The 17,498-nt window shown below is 49.3% G+C and overlaps 1 protein-coding gene across 1 annotated transcript in view; it reads left to right on the forward strand.

The window, feature by feature from the left end:
• The window catches only part of LOC147096888 (synaptosomal-associated protein 25-like), a 381,047-nt gene that overhangs the window by 25,465 nt on the left and 338,084 nt on the right, over window positions 1–17,498 (forward strand). The gene's annotated exons all lie outside the window — the stretch shown is intronic.

Consider the following 17,498-nt stretch of genomic DNA (forward strand, 5'->3'; position numbering starts at 1 on the left):
GTGTAACAGCCAAACCCGATCGCCTGCCGTTGACCAACCCTTACACGTGTGCATTTTCCAATAAGAGTCACTGGATTGTAATCAAAAGCAGGAACTCTGGCTGATTTCCCCACCTGCACCCCCCCCCCCCGCAATCCCGCACCAGCCCCCCCTCCCCACCCCGCACTCTGAACGACCCATTCCCTAGCCCAGGACCTCGAGGCTAATTGCAGAGCTTGTTTTGGAAGTCTCGTATCGGGCATGCGCCCTCCTGTATGCTTCAGAGACATGGACCATGTACAGCAGGCACCTCAAAGCACTGGAGAGGTACCACCAACGCTGCCTCCGCAAGATCCTGTAAATCCATTGGCAGGATAGGCGCACCGACGTCAGTATTCTTGTTCAGGCCAACATCCCCAGCATCGAAGCTTTGACCACGCTCGATCAGCTCTGATGGATGGGCTGCATCGTCCGAATGCCCGATACGAGACTCCCAAAACAAGCACTCTACTCGGAGCTCCGACACAGCAAGAGAGCCCCAGGTGGGCAGAGGAAACGCTTCAAGGACACCCTCAAAGCCTCCTTGAAAAAGTGCAACATCCCCACCGACACCTGGGAATCCCTGGCCCAAGACCGCACAAAGTGGAGGAGAATCATCCGGGAAGGCGCCGAACACCTCGAGTCTCTTCGCCGGGAGCGAGCGGAAGCCAAGCGCAAACAGTGGAAGGAGCGCAAGTCAACCCAAGCACCCCACCCACCCGCCCCTTCAACCACCGTCTGCCCCACCTGTGACAGAGACTGTAGGCTCCGCACTGGACTCATCAGTCACCTGAGAACTCATTTTTAGTGTGGAAGCAAGTCATCCTCGGTTCCGAGGGACTGCCTAAGAGAGAAGAGATTGAGGGATAAATATTGGCCAGGACACCGAGGGGGGGGTGGGAAATCTTCCCTGTTGTTCTTCGGAATAGTGCCACGGGACGGGGCCTCACTTTAACGCCCCAACTGAAGCACGGACACTCCGACTGTGCAGCACTCCCTGGGGTGTCAGATTTTGTGTTTAAGGCTTTGGAACGGAATTATGAACCCACAACCTACTGACTCGGAGGCCACAGCTGACACCTAAGAGATGGCTGTTAATTAGTTTGTACGAGGAGCTGGCAGAAGGCGGTTCATTTGTAATACAGTTGTGGGGAGTAAAGAATTTGTTGACAGATTCCGGAAGCCATTTAGATTACGGGAGAAGAGTTTGTTGACCAGGAAATGGCTGCCGTGTTTACACAGTGTTGACGGTTGGCTGTTCAGGCAAGTGTTGCTCATTAGGTTTCCCTGACTTCAGGCACAGAGCAGATGCTGGGAAATTAGAACGTTGACAGCAGATGTGTTGCACAAATTGGTGTACCTCACATGGTGATGCTCACAGAGAGAATTGAAAAACGGGTCAAGCACATGAATAATTTTACACTTCTCACCAACTCTGCTTGCTGATAGGTTGAGGCACAGATCTTTGGAGGTCAAAGGTCCCCCATTTCTAGGGCCGCCAACCCTCCAGGAATGCCCTGGAGTCTCCGGGAGTTAAACATTAATCTCCAGGACACTGCCACGAACAACTCTCGGGAGAAAGATCGCAGGGGCGTAAAAAACATTGGGGGAAAGATTCAGTTGTTTGCGCCTCCCGTTAGTGCCTTAAGAGGGCACTAATGGGGCGCAAAGCAACTAGTGCCCAGGCGCGGCGATGTTTGCGCCGCTCGCGAAATTAACTGGACATTTTGCGGCGGCGATAAACACTACCGCCACGATCTTCTGCGCCGGCAGATTGTGACATCAGTCGAGTGCGCAGCGCCCCGGACCGGATATTGAGTGGCGCCCCCTGCCTCACCGCCTGCTGCTAGCAACGACAGGTTGAGGGGAGCATTATGCTGTCAGAAAGGGACTAGGGGAGCGTTATTTAAAGGCAACTGCTTCCTGCCTCTTTTTGTTGGTGACATTTTTGCACCAAGCATTCTCAGAGAGAGAGAGAGACTTCTGGAGAGATTCAACGCTGTGTGAAGGAGTTTTGAGTACTGAGCAGCACTTTGCAGGTTTATTTTGATTTGACCTTCCTTGCTTCGCCCTCATCACCCTGCTGGAAGACACGTCGCGCGGCAGGCATCGAGAACCCGGAGTGCAGTAGACATCCTGAACTCGAAGCCTCCATCAGCGGCAGTCAGCTATCTTCTTTCTACCTCGGTGGTGGGTAAGCCGGTCAGCGACGCGAGCAGAAAGTCGGCCGCGTTGGCTGTACAGACGGGGGGAGGAAGACGGAGGAATAAGGGCGGTGAGATCGATCGCAACCGGAGATAAGGGCCGGGCCGCATTCGGGCCGAAAGGCGCAGCGCGGGGACATCGATCGCGGCTGGTGATAAGGGCCGGGCCGCTTTCGGGCCAAAAAGGCGCAGCGTCTGGGGCGACTGAAGGCGCGAGTGCCGCGGTGAAGGCGAACGCAGCCGGTGCTAATAACCGGGCTGCAAGAAGGGCTGCGAGGCGCGACATCGGGGAATGCCCGAGGGAGCCGCGGTGAAGCGGAGACAACGTCGGGGGAGTTACTAACCGCTGGGAAAGGGGAGCAGCAGCGGCACACCAAACGCCATTGCAGCCAGTGGGTGAAGACCGCCAAGCGCGGGAAAACCGCCATTTTGTAGGTGGAGGACGAAGACAAGAGCGGGAAGCCGCCATCTTGGGATAAAATAAATTGCAACGATGCCTAAGCATGGGAACATTAATACCTTTGATAGCGACATCGAAGAGTGGGCCGTGTATGTAGAACGCATACAAAATTATTGTAAAGCAAATAAAATCCCAGATGCAGAGAAAGCACTAACTTTATTAAACTTAATGGGTGCGAAGACATACGGGCAATTGAAACACCTTTTATCACCAGATGAACCGGCGGATAAGACGTTCGAGGAGATTGTTACTGTCCTGAAAAATCATCTAAACCCCACGCCGCTGATGCTAGCAGAACGATTTAAATTTTACAGCAGAAGGCAGCTGAAGGATGAAAGCAATGCTGAATATTTAATGGAATTGCGTAAGCTAGCAAAGTACTGTCAGTTTGGAACGGGACTAACAGACGCGCTAAGAGATAAATTTGTGTGTGGATTATTAAAAGAAGATACACAAAAGCGACTGCTCGAGGAGAATGAGCTAACGCTTGAGAAAGCGGTCACTATGGCAGCAGCACACGAAGCCGCAGCGAGAGGCACGGCAGTAATGCAGCTACGGTCACCGGAACTCAGTACAAATAAATTGGGTTTGAGTACTGTAAAATGTTATCGTTGTGGAAAGACAACACACGATCAGAACCAGTGTTGGTTTAAAAACCAAGAATGCAGAACGTGTGGCAGGCTTGGCCACATAGCTAAAGTATGCCGGTCAGGAAAGAAGACCAGCAACAAAAAGTCACTGCAAGGAAAATACATAAAGGTGCACAAGGTGACAAAGACCAGTTCGAACGAACAGAAGTCAGATTCAGACGCTAGCAGTAATGAACTGGGTAGCTTAAGAGTACACAACGTTGGTAAGGATGCAGATCTCCAGACAATTTGGGTCACACTTCAGATAGCAGGAGTCCAAGTAAAGATGGAATTGGACACTGGATCGGCATTGACGGTCATGAATAAGAAAGATTACAAAAGGTTATTCCAACATATTCCCCTACGGGATACGGAGATTATATTGAAAACATACACGGGGCAAAGAGTGTACCCCATCGGAAAGATAGAGGTAAAAGTGGTCCACAAGGGCGAAGAAAGCCAAGTAATGGACTTATATGTGCTACCTGAAGGAGGTCCACCACTACTGGGACGGGAGTGGATTAGGAAAATGAATATGGACTGGCACTCCTTAAAAGCACTAACGGTAGATTCCGGGGAAACAGATGTCAAACCTAAACGATTGTCCAAAATATTGGATGATGCTAAAGAGGTGTTCCAGCAAGGACTGGGAACACTGAAAGGAATTACGGCAAACATCAAGATTGATGAACATGCACAACCAAAATTTTTCAAAGCCAGACCGGTACCCTATGCAATATGACCTACTGTAGAAGCGGAACTGGAAGCGCTAGAACGTTCAGGTGTACTGTCTAAGGTAGATTGGAGTGAGTGGGCTACGCCCATTGTTCCCGTTATGAAACGTCCTTCGAGCAACAAGCCAGGAGAACCAGGGAAGGTTCGCATCTGTGGAGATTTCAAGATCACCATTAATCCGGTGCTTCACACGGTGCAGTATCCGCTTCCGCGGATTGAGGATATTTTTGCTTCGTTGTCTGGCGGGAAACACTTCACCAAGATAGACCTGGCGCAGGCGTACTTGCAGATGGAGGTTGAAGAAGAGTCACGCCAGTACCTCACGATCAACACGCATAGAGGTTTGTACCGGTATAATAGGCTGGTTTTTGGAGTGGCATCGGCTCTGGCAATTTGGCAGAGGGCCATGGAGCAGGTATTACAGGGAATTCCAGGCACACAATGTTACCTGGACGATATTCTGATTACAGGTGATGGTGATGAAGAACACCTCGCAAACTTGGAACTGGTGCTCAACAGACTGAAAGAGTATGGACTTAGAGTTAATCGGCAGAAATGTGAGTTCTTTCAGAAGTGGATCTCATACTGTGGTCATGTCATTGACCGGGAGGGGCTTCATAAGTCTCCTGACAAGATAGAGGCAGTTGTAAAGGCTCCCGCTCCGGATAATGTCTCTCAGTTGAGGTCGTTTCTGGGATTGATTAACTATTACCATAAGTTTCTACCGAATCTATCCACGGTACTGCACCCGCTGAACGCTCTTTTACAGAAGGGGGTACCATGAGAATGGAGCGAAAACTGTAAGAAGGCATTTCGCAAAAGCAAAGAATTGATCACCTCAGAGGAAGTGTTGGCTCACTTCAACCCGACACTGCCTATTCGGTTGGCTTGTGATGCTTCTCCATATGGTATTGGGGCAGTACTCTCATACAAGTTGCCAAATGGCACGGAAAGGCCAGTCGCGTTTGCATCCAGATCATTGACCTCCGCTGAGCGCAACTATGCGCAGATCGATAGGGAGGCTCTCAGCCTTGTATGGGGAGTGAAGAAGTTTAATCATTACCTGCAGGGCCAAAAATTCACACTTCTGACAGACCATCAGCCGTTGGTATCCATTTTTAACCCTAAGAAGGGTGTTTCGGTGATGACAGCACAGCGACTCCAGAGATGGTCCCTTTTCCTAGGGGCACATCAATATCAAATAGAATTCAAAGGTACAAAGCAGCATGGCAATGCTGATGGGCTGTCGCGCCTGCCACTACCTGAAGCAGAAGAGACGACGAAAGTTGACCCTGTTGAGTTATTTCATTTGACCATCATCGAGTGTTTACCAGTCACCAATGCAAGTATTGAAAGAGAAACCAGGAACGACCCGACACTGTCCCGAGTTTACGAGGTGACAGTGAAGGGATGGCCAACACATGGTGATCCTCTGTTACCGGCATTCTCGGCAAGGCGAGACCAGCTGTCCGTCTGCCATGGTACTTTGATGTACGGGACAAGAGTGATTATTCCTCCCAAGTTACGGGAAAGAGTTCTAAAGGAACTGCATGAAGGTCATCTGGGGGGAGTTAAGATGAAAAGTCTTGCTAGGGCTTATGTATGGTGGCCGGGCATTGACCAACAGATAGAGGAGTTGACAAAAAGCTGCGCTGGGTGCCAAAAAGTGCAAAATGCACCTCCGATCGCACCGCTACACCCATGGGAATGGCCTTCAGCCCCATGGCAACGCATACATATTGACTTTGCTGGTCCATTCATGGACTCCATGTTCCTAATTGCGGTGGACGCACATTCCAAATGGCCAGAAGTGATCAAGATGAATACCACTACTTCAGAAAAGACAATTGCGGTGTTAAGAACAATATTCGCAAGGAACGGATTGCCAGAACAGATAGGTTCGGACAACGGACCACAGTTCGTGTCGGAAGAATTCCAAAAATTCTTAAAGAAGAATGGGGTGAAACATTATACCTCTGCCCCATATCATCCGGCGACAAACGGGTTGGCCGAGAGATTTGTCCAAACATTCAAAAAGGCAATAAAGGCCATGAACGATGATCAGATTCCGTTACAACACAAGGTGGACAATTTCCTAATGGCATATCGAAATGCCGCTCATGCAGTGACTAACCAAAGTCCTGCCATGATGTTTTATAACAGGAGGTTGCGGTCCAGGTTGGACTTGTTAAAACCAAATGTGCGGAGGGAAGTGGAAAACAAACCGTTCCGGCATATTAATAACAAGTCCACTCGAAGTTTCGACGTAGGACAACCAGTGTTGGCAAGGGGCTATGGAAACGAAAAATGGCAGTCCGGAACAATTCGGGCCAGACAAGGACCTCTGATGTACACAGTAGATATTGGTAACAATGTGATAAGGCGTCATGCGGATCAACTGGTAGAATCAAGAGCAAGGGTCGAACCCATGGTTGCGACAGAGACAACTGTGGAAGACGTTAATGAACCTGAAGCATCTACCTCGGCAGGGACTGTACCTGATGATGACGTCCAATACATAGGAAACCAACAAGAAGAGTCACCTCAGCAACAAGAATCAGAGACCACTGAAAGGCATTATCCAAACCGAATCAGAAGGCCTCCTGAGAGACTGAACCTTTGAACTGTTTATACCTGAAGTTATATATGTATATATGTTATTATGTTATGTTAAATGGGGATATGACTGTTAAGCTAAAAAGGGAGGATTGTGGTGTATGTAACCTGTTCCACCTTAAGAGAACTTAAGCCTGTTCCACCTTAAGCGATGTACTACTTTCTCTGGCTGCTGTATACGTAATACCGGTGGTGACCACCGGTATATAAGTACTGTGTAGTGATATTGTATTTAGTATAGTCCTGACCTCCAACTAGTAAAGACCTGTTGAACTTTATTCTTGTAGCCTGTGTCAGTAATTAATCTTAATACAACTGGAACACACAGACTTAACAGGGTCGTTCCCATTGGCCGGGGATTTCCTTGCTTCAGGTCCGACTCAGTCCCCTGATTGGCCTTTGAGAATGCACTTTGTTTCGATTGGCTGACATCTATGGCTTGCTTCTGAGCCACAGTCCCCTGTATTCAGATATCCCAGCCTGCTTTTCGGGACCACTGCATTAACGAAAATGTTGGTTTTAAACTGTATAGGGCAATCCAATTTTGGCCACCTTGCCCTTAGAGGGCTCCAATAAAACGTGGTTGTGGATTTTCAAACCCTACATCACCATGGCGTACGGTTTCACTTGCACTGCACACACTCCATAACTCTCCTTCCTTGGGTGCTGAGGCCAATAAGTAGCATGCCAGTGCCTCCCTGGTGGGTGTGGCTCAGTTCCATGGTAGATGGGGCCTTTACGCATTGATGTATTCGGAGAGTTCAGGCAACAAATCTTTTTAAACTACTTATAACTAGCTGATCTTCTCCTCATGAACAAGTGTGGACATTAATCAACAAGGACATTTTTTGATGAAGTAACAGAGAGGATTGATGAAGGGAATGCAATGGATGTTGTCTACATGGATTTTCAGACGGCGTTTGACAAAGTACCACATAGAAGGCTGGTTAACTAAATTGAGGCTCATGGAATAGGTGGGTCAGTGGCAGCTTGGATAAGGAATTGGCTTAAGGACAGAAAACAGCGAGTTGTGGTAAATGGCTGTTTTTCAGACTGGAGGATGGTAGACAGTGGTGTTCCCCAAGGGTCAGTGCTGGGGCCACTGCTTTTTTTAATATATATAAATGTTTATGGAGGTCACGGTCCATCATCAAAGACCCTACCCACCCCAGCCACAGTCTGTTCACCCTCCTGCCATCTGGGAGACGCTACAGATGCATTCGCACCCGTACGACCAGATTTAGGAACAGCTTCTTTCCCAGGGCTGTCATCCTACTGAACTCCACAAATAAACTCTAAAGCCTGCACATCTGCCAATGCACTTTATTATGGTTATGTTTATGTTAATGTATTACAAGCCAAATGTATGTTGAATGTTTAAATGTCTTAATCTAAATGTACACTCTCGGGAGCCGCAAGCCTACATTTCGTTGTACTGCACTTGTGCACTAATAATGACAATAAAAGTTGATTTGATTTGATTTGACCTGGATATTGGAATACAGAGTAGAATTTCTAAATTTGATGATGACACCAAACTTGGGGGTGTGGCAAACAGTGAGGATGATACCAATCGACTGCAACAGGACATAGACAGGCTAGCAGAATGGGCAGACAAGTGGCAGCTGGAATTTAATACAGAGAAGTGTGAGGTGATGCATTTTGGCAAAAGGAATAAGGAGAGGCAATATACACTTAATGGCACAGTTTTAAAGAGTTTGCAGGGACAGAGGGACCTGGGAGTTAATGTGCATAGGTCCCTGAAGGTGGCAGGACATATTAAGAGAGTGGTTAGCAAATCATATGGGATCTTGGGCTTCATAAATAGAGGTATTGAGTACAAAAGTAGAGAAGTTATGCTGAACCTTTATAAAGCGCTGGTTAGGCCACAACTGGAGTATTGCATCCAGTTCTGGTCACCACACTTTAGGAAGGATGTGAAGGCCCTTGAGAGGGTGCAGAGGAGATTTACCAGAATGGTTCCGGGAATGGGGGATCTTAGCTACAAGGACAGGTTGGAGAAGCTGGATTTGTTTTCGTTAGAGTAAAGGAGGTTGAGGGGTGATTTGATAGAGGTGTACAAGATTATGACAGGTTTGGATAGGCTAGACGGGGAAAGGCTGTTCCCACTAGTTGATGGTACAAGGACGAGGGGACACAGATTTAAGGTTTTGGGCAAGAGATACAGGGGGGATGTGAGGAAAAACTTTTTTATGCAGCGAGTGGTGAGGACCTGGAACTTGCTGCCGACGGAAGTGTTGGAAGCAGAGACACTCGGGGAAAAATTCAGTTGGTTTGCGCCTCCCATTAGCGCCTTAAGAGGGCGCTAATGGGGCGCAAAGCAACTAGCGCCCGGGCGTGGCGATGTTTGCGCCGCTCACGAAATTAACTAGACATTTTGCGGCGGCGCTAAACACTACCGCCACGATCTCCTGCGCCCGCAGATCGTGATGTCAGTCGAGCATGCAGGTAGCGCCCTGACCCAGATATTGAGTGGCGCCCCCTGCCTTACCGCCTGCCGCTAGGAACGACAGGTTGAGGGGAGCGTTTTGCAGCCAGGAAGGGACTGGGGGAGCGCTATTGAAAGGCGACCGCTTCCTGCCTTTTTTTGTTGGTGACATTTTTGCACCACGCATTCTGAGAGAGAGAGAGACTTCTGGAGAGATTCAACGCTGTGTGAAGGGGTTTTGAGTACTGAGCAGCACTTTGCAGGTTCATTTTGATTTGACCTTCCTTGCATTGATTTAGAAGAGACTGTGGGAGCTGCACACTGAGCTCTTCCCCTGGGCCTCTCCATTGTTCTTTCCAGCAGATTTGATGTACAGGTCTCTCCAGGCCGAGATTCAAGGCTGCAATGAGCAGGGTGTGGATGGAGAGCAAGATCGACTCAATCCCCTTTTAAGAACTGGCCGTCGCCAGTGTGTCTGTGTTCCATTGCTGACTGACATCACATGAGCTTCACCAGCGCTCTGAGGCAGCGTCTCGCTCCTCGGCCTTTGCGCCTTAAGACAGGTGTGTGGTGCCTGATTTAGCGCTCCAATCACCTCCAGGGGCGATAAAAGCCAAGTTTGCAGTTGGAGGCGATAATTAGCGCCAGGCGCTAATAATTGCGCCCGAAATGGGGCGATGCTGAATTTCTCCCCCTCAATGTTTCAAGGTGAGACTGGACAGGCACTTGAGGGAAATAAACTTGCAGGGCTACGGGGATAGAGCGGGGGGATGGGACTGACTGGATTGCTCCACAGAGAGCCGGCACGGACTCGATGGGCCAAATGGCCTCCTCCTGTGCCATTATGACTCTGACTCTATAAAATCGATGGCTCTGACTTCATGTAAAATAGGTTCCAAACTTCAAAAGATAAACTTATTCAGGCGGGTATGAAGCATCCTGAAGTTCCTATAATCTCTCACCTCCCCCACAGCACCAGTCACTTTAAAAGGAGTCCCTGAGATGCTTAAACTTTCACAGCTTCAGTGTGTTGTAGTGTGTGTGAGACTTAATATTTTCAGAACAGCCAATTCCACTTAAACGTGTGCTTGTTAAACATAGAAAAACAAATATATATTTCTAACCCGCACCTAGTCCCGTACACCTCTCACCCCGGTGCTCGATGATCTATATTAGCTCCCGGCCTAGCAACGCCGTATATTTATAATTCTCATCCTTGCTTTCAAATCCCTCCACAGCCTCGCTCCCCCCTATCTCTAACCTCCTCCAGCCCCACAAGCCTTGGTAAACTCTGTGCTCCTCCAATGCTGGCCTCTTGTGCATCCCCCACTCCCTTTGCCCCAACATGCCTTCAGCTGCCAAGGCCCTAAGCTCTGGAATTCCCTCCCTAAACCTCTCCATCTCTCTCTTTCTTTAAGATGCTCCTTAAAGCCCAGCTCTTTGATCAAGCTTTGGGTTACCCGCCCTAATATCTCCTTATGTGGCTCAGCATCAAATGTTGTTTGACAGCAGCTCTTGTGAAGCGCCTTGGGACATTTTACTACATTAAAGGCGCTATATAAATGCAGGTTGTCCTTGTCTTTACTAGGTGTTTACATAAACTTGATAAAAGTAGGGTCTTATTCGTCTTGTCTTCCATGGGAGAGAGTCATTTTTGAACAGAAACTCTTGTCATTTTAATTCGCTTTCTGAGTTGAAAGAAAAAGAAAGAGTTGCATTTATATAGCGCCTTTCACCACCACCGGACGCCCCAAAGCGCTTCACAGCCAATGAAGTACTTTTCGAAGTGTAGTCACTGTTGTAATGTAGGAAACGCGGCAGCCAATTTGTGCACAGCAAGCTCCCACAAACAGCAATGTGATAATGACCAGATGACCAGAGAGTCCAACCACCACCCCTTGACATACAACAGCATTACTATCGCCGAATCCCCCACCATCAACACCCTGGGGCTCACCATTGACCAGAAACTGAACTGGACCAGCCACATAAACACTGTGGCAACAAGAACAGGTCAGAGGCTGGGTATTCTGCAGCGAGTGTCTCACCTCCTGACTCCCCAAAGCCTTTCCACCATCTACAAGGCACAAGTCAGGAGTGTGATGGAATACTCTCCACTTGCCTGGATGAGTGCAGCTCCAACAACACACAAGAAGCTCGACAACATCCAGGACAAAGCAGTCCGCTTGATTGGCACCCTATCCACCACCTTAAACATTCACTCCCTCCACCACCGGCGCACCGTGACTGCAATGTGCACCATCTACAAGATGCACTGCAGCAACTCGCCAAGGCTTCTTCGGCAGCACCTCTCAAACCCACGAGTACTGGAGGGCTCCTCCCGAGCGGTCAAGGCAGCGGAACTGTTGCTTGAGCATCCCGATGGTCTGCTCGATGACGTTCCTCATGGCAGCATGGCTGTCATTATTTGAGTGCTGGCCACGAGTGGTGGGGTTGCGGAGGGATGTCATCAGCCAGGTGTAGAGTGGACAGCCCTTGTAGCTGAGCAGCCACCCTCGGGTTTAACATGGTGGCTGGAAGATTGCTGGCACTGCGGACTGATGCAGGATAACAGCACCTTGACTGCTGCCAGGATAGCGGGCATTCACCATCATGATGTGCTGGGCGTGGTCGAACACCAACTGCACATTAAGTGAGTGGCAGCCTTTGCAGTTCTGGTAGATCTCAGCATGGATATGTGGCGCCCGCAAACCCACAGTCAGTGGAAGCCCAACATCCTGGCAAAGCCACCTGCGCGCTTCTCTCTGCTTAGAGAGAAGACAATGAAGCCCCTTCTCCTAGAGTACAGAGCCTCTGTGACCTCCCGGATGCAGCGAATGATGGCAAACTGCGAGATATTAGCTATGTCGCCTGTTCCAGCCTGGAAGGATCCACTGGTGAAAAAATTCAGGACCACGGTCACCTTCGTCCAGTTGCAGGAGGTGGCAGAGTTCTGTGACCACCTCCTTGGTGAAGTGGAGCCACTGAGCACACTGCTCCTGGCTCAGGTGCAGGCCAGAGAAGTGCTCCCTGAAGACCCAAGGTGGGTAAGGCCTCCTGTTGAGAGCCATCCTCCCCCTCCTCCTCCTCCCTCTGCGAGCAGCTTGTCTTTGCTGCCTCTGCTCCATGTCTGTCATGTTGCAGCTTGAGGGGGGTGCAAGCAGAGCCCCCATGACGGGGAGCAAGTGGTGTAGGCAGATGCCCTCCAGCAGGAGCCAACACCCTCCCCACGTCCAACAGCTCTCCCTGCTCACTTCAACAACTTTATAATGTCTTCCAGCAGCCCAGTATCGATATAAACTCAGCAAGAGCCAGTACAAGAGAAATAATCAACATACCTGCAAGTTGGATGTATCCCTGTAGATAGGACTGCTGGGGGTCCCTCGCGGTGCTGAAGGCACGTTCTGCTGAGGGTGTTGTTTGGAACGGCAACGCCCAAAATGGGAGGCCGTGCACCAAATCAGCGTTGCACACGGACTGAGCTCACGATCTGTAGGGGGTTTGCACAGGCGTGTTTGGTCAGTCAGCTTTGCCTCTGACTACCTTCTTTGAGCGGTTCGAATCGCTCGCCCCCTGGTTTCTGGACACCGGACTTAGATACAGGCAGCGATACAGAAAATCGAGTAGACAAGTGGTTTGGTGTAAAAGAACCAAGATTTTATTGAACTGAAAAATTATAACGATCTTACACGAGAAAATTACTGGTACAGCACACTACAGACATAAAATGCTTATACTTAAAGGGAATGGGGAACACACGGCACAATCGAGGGAAAACAACTATATTAGCAATCCCCTTAATTCCCACCCCCTATACCTAACTAGATTAGACGATGAGGGGCCAGAACTTCATGCTCACCAATCCAAGAACTTGTTACGTTAAAAAACACAGTTGAAGGTTTTGGGTTCACTCCTTGTGCGCTCTGTGGCCTGCCGAGGTCACATGGTTCCAGCGCGCTGCAAGGGTGCCGTCCAGGTAAAATACCCCAATATTAAAGTCTCTGCCTGGGTATTTTACCTCGCAGGACGGGCTCTTCTTCAGTTGATGTTCTTCCTTGGTTGAGCCTGTTGGGTTGAATGAGCTGGACTGAGGGCCCGTTTATTCGAAGCCCCACGCAGTCTTCTTCATACAACCCGTCCTGGTTGTAATCTGGCAGCGAGTTGAGAGGCAGGAGGCAGGAGAGAAGAGGCAAGAGAGAGAGTGGCTTCCTGATGGGCCCATAGTTATACCCCCATCGGGAGCCCTTATCTGCGCGCCAAATCAGTTCAGTCCTTTGTCTGATTTGGGTGAGCTCATTTAAATGTTTAAAAACGTTTATAAAAATGACCTGTAGAGTGATAGTCGTTATGTCTAAAGTAGCCTCGAAACCCTGGCCGTTGTTAAAGACAAGTTGTGAATTGCTCCCATTCAGCCTTAATGTCTCTGGTGAGCGGTTCCCGATTTAAAATGCAGAAAGCCTAATGGCTTGATGGAGCCCATTCCAACTTAATGACTGGAATGTACAGTCTTTTGTTCATTTTATCAGTCCTTACAAAGCCTTTGATTAGTTTAAAACTTGAACTCCTTGACCTGCTTGTTTTGCAGAGCCTTTGTATTAAAATCCCATTGGGCCTGGTCACCAGGTTTACCGCAGCCATTTTGGGTATCCTGGTTTCAAAATCAAGTCCATCCAGGGTCCCTTTTAATTAATAACTTCGGGGAATGTTAGAATTTTGAGAACCTTACTGTCCCCCCTGTGATACTAAAACTTGCTTAAAGTATCATACTTACTAGGTGAGCAAAATTTCTGACCCTCCATAATCAACCTTCCCCTGTATTTACCTATCTACGACCCCACGACACATGCATTTCCCATTCTAGAAAAAAACATAGTGTACATTAAGCATCCATAGATAGAATACAGTCAGTTACACACATCCAAGTGTGGAGGGGGTCCAACACCCCTGCACCACTTGGTACACACATATCTTTATTTAAAACACCATACTTCAAACAACTTTATTAAAATTAATAAAAGGAACATGCAAAAACAACCTTTAAGCATTACAACACGGCAAAACAACAATAATGCTTTAATGATACAAAACAGAACTTAAACGGATGTATCTCCTTCCACTCGAACGTAATGTTCCTTCCAAGTCTTTTGGTTTCTAAACTCTCGTATGTGACCCTTTCTCTTACACTGGATACATACTAGGTACAGCACTGTCCCTAACTAACAAACCACAAGAATGTGGGAGGCCAGTCTGATCCATGACGGGACCTCTATATTATTGAAAATGTCCTACCAAGGTGGGATCACAATATCTAATATGTTAGCCCCTATTTCTACTGTTTTCTGCTCTAGAGTGTAAAAATGCTTTTGAGAAACGATAACTGCTTTTCCAAAAACTCGTGGGGTGTGGTGTACAGCCCGGCCTTGTCGACATCGGCAAAGTTGAACTCGTAAAACTTTCGGAACATGTCTTTTAATAGGGCCTGGTATAACTGCTTCGTTTCCTTGGGGCACCACTCCGGCAAATGTACCTCGGTGAGATTTAAAATCACGGAGGCTACCGCGTAGTGCACCCCTTGGTACAGTACCTGATCTGTAGGCACTAGCACCAGCCCATTCCTGGTCCCTTGGTGGTGGCGGGGCACCCCTCTTTGTGTGTCCTTGCTGCCTGAGTCATGGGCGGGTGACAAGTTCAGTGGTATTCACGGGGATTGGGGAAAATGGGACCACGCACGCCCGCATGCTGGCATCCCACCTCACCCCTTTCCCGGCATCCTGCCACTGCCGGTGGAAAAAGATGGAAATGCCTGCGGGGCAGACCCTTTCTGACCCCCACATGCAGACATAGATCCCCTGATCCGGTTCCCACCACTTGTCCCAGCACACACTTAATCCCTCGTGGGTCCCTGTAATAGTCTGGTGGGTATTGTTCCCCAACAGTTCCCACTCAACTGCGGGGTTTCTCATATCTTTACTTAGCTTCCTGAGCCACCACCATCTATCCGGAGGAACGTGTCCCTTACATGACAAACATATGCGTTTACCGACGGTGACGCTAACCCTTGTGGTAACGACCTGTACCCTGGGGCACAGGAGGGAGGCCTCCCCGTATGTGAACCCGGTCTGGCTGGAGTACTGAGACGAATTGGACCCCAGCCACACTGGCCACCTTCCCTCGTGGAAGTAAGCGGTGGTCTCCTCTGCAACCCGTTTGCCGCTCTCATCGATCGCTATCGGTGCTGTGTCTCCAGAGCACCCATAGATGTGTGAATCCTCCACATTGTGGCGTACCGATCACAGAAAGGACACAATCCGCTTTCCGGTCCGTAGACTATAAATCAGGCGTCATGCCTTTAAGAAGGATCACGCCTTTAAGAAACTCGATCTGCAACATAGTTAAGCCCAGAGCGGGGGAGGGGCAGTCGAAGCTGTGCACTGATGAAATGCAGTCGTACTTTGTGTAGTCTCTGACTCCATTTTGTGTTCAGCATGCAGCCTCAACAATTAAACCTTTTCTGTTGAACGTCTCCGAGTTCAGTATTTTTTGCTAGGAGTACGTATACTCCTACATTGGTGACCCCGACGCTCAGGATGACTCCTAAGCGTAACCATGGCTGACACAAACGCAGTTTCTGTGAAGCTGCCGGAGTTCTGGGAGAACCTGGCCACCGCCTGGTTCCTTCAAGCCGAATCGCAATTCCGACTCCGCGGCATCACCGCCGACACAACAATGTACGACTACCTCCTCGCCTCCCTGGGCAGCTCCACAATCACGAAAGTCTGGACAACACTACAAAACCCTCCGGAGGAAGGCAAGTACGCACATCTCAAGGCCGCGCTCATTAAAAAAGTCACAGCCTCCCAATTCTTGCGCAACTGCCACCTCCTCGACCTCCTGGGCCTCGGTGACTCCACGCCGTCAGACTTGCTCTCACACATGCTTGCTCTGACCGACGAGAAACCGCCCGGCTCCCTCTTCCGCACGCTCTTTATCCGCCAACTACCTCCCAGCATCCGCCCGGCGATCGTGGCGTCCAGCCTCACGGACCTCGAGGCCCTGGCCGATGAAGCCGATAAGCTCCTGTCCGCCAGCTCCAACCACGCCGTCATCCCCGACCTGGCCTCCGCAGCATCGGCGCGCGCTCCACCCTCTATCGCACGGCCACACAGCTCGGCCACGAGGCCCCCCATGTCCCCCAAGCCCTCCGACCCAGGGCTACTTTTGATTAATAACTTCGGGGAATGTTGGAATTTTGAGAACCTTACAGATCTGATTACTCTGCATACTGCTGGCACACGCGTGTCCCGCCCACACTATCACCAAGATGGTGAACAGCGCGGTCACGCTGGAAGTGGGCGGAAGCAAGGATGGCCCCATTTTCCAAACCGGCCTTAACTTCCATGCTGAATTTCGCATCCAAGGATTATTAATCAGTAAAAAGGAGGCAGTGATGGAAAATCAACACAGCAGATTTTATTTGATTACAGAACTTTTAGTTTGTTCCGCCTGTGGGACAGGATACATACACACAGAGCCTTAGACAACTTGGAGTTCATGGAGGATGGGGGATAGGATGCCAGTAAGGACAGCATTTGAGTAGTGGAGTCTGAAGGTGCTGGAGGCATGTATAAGGGATTCTTTGCCAACTCTCTGTGACACTAAACTGGACCAGCGCCCATAACACAAAATCTACGGCCTGGAAATTCTTCTCCGAGAGCGGCACAAAGCGGGCGGTATGGGATCAGCCGCCCATTATAAGCAGAGCCTGATATTCAGTTCCATTCCATTCCAGTGGCTACAATTCAAAAGTACTTCATTGGCTGTACAGCGCTCTGGGTTGTCCCGAGGTTGTGAAAGGCGCTATAGAAATGCAAGTCTTTTTTTTCTTGGCCAAAGAGATGAGTCTTGAGCGTTTTAAAGGTGGAGAATGTGAGGGAAGCAATTCTGTCACGAATGATGGAGGGAAGGAAGAAAGGGAATACACGGAATGCCAGAGTTAGAGTGTTTAAGAGTGTTAGAGGAGTAGAAAAGATTACAGAGATAAGGTAGAACCAAACCATGGTGGGTTTTATAGATGAAGGCAAGGATTTTGAATCGAATGTGTTGGGGGACAGGGAGCCTGTGTAGATCATAAGAATGCTTTGCGAGACTTAATGTGGGACAGGGTACATACACATAGAGCCTTAGACAACTTGGAGTTCATGGAGGATGGGGGATAGGATGCCAGTGAGGACAGCATTTGAGTAGTGGAGTGTGAAGGTGCTGGAGGCATGTATAAGAGTTTCATTAGCAAATGGGCTGGGGTAGAGGGTATAAAGGGGGGACAGTGCTGCAGAAATGGAAGTATGATGTCTTGGTGATGGATGGGCTGTGGTAAGCCGAGGGTCAAG

The sequence above is a fragment of the Somniosus microcephalus genome, chromosome 34, assembly GCF_052327205.1.
Source record: "Somniosus microcephalus isolate GS21.2 chromosome 34, FLI_Smic_1.0, whole genome shotgun sequence".
Classification (NCBI taxonomy): Eukaryota; Metazoa; Chordata; class Chondrichthyes; order Squaliformes; family Somniosidae; genus Somniosus; species Somniosus microcephalus.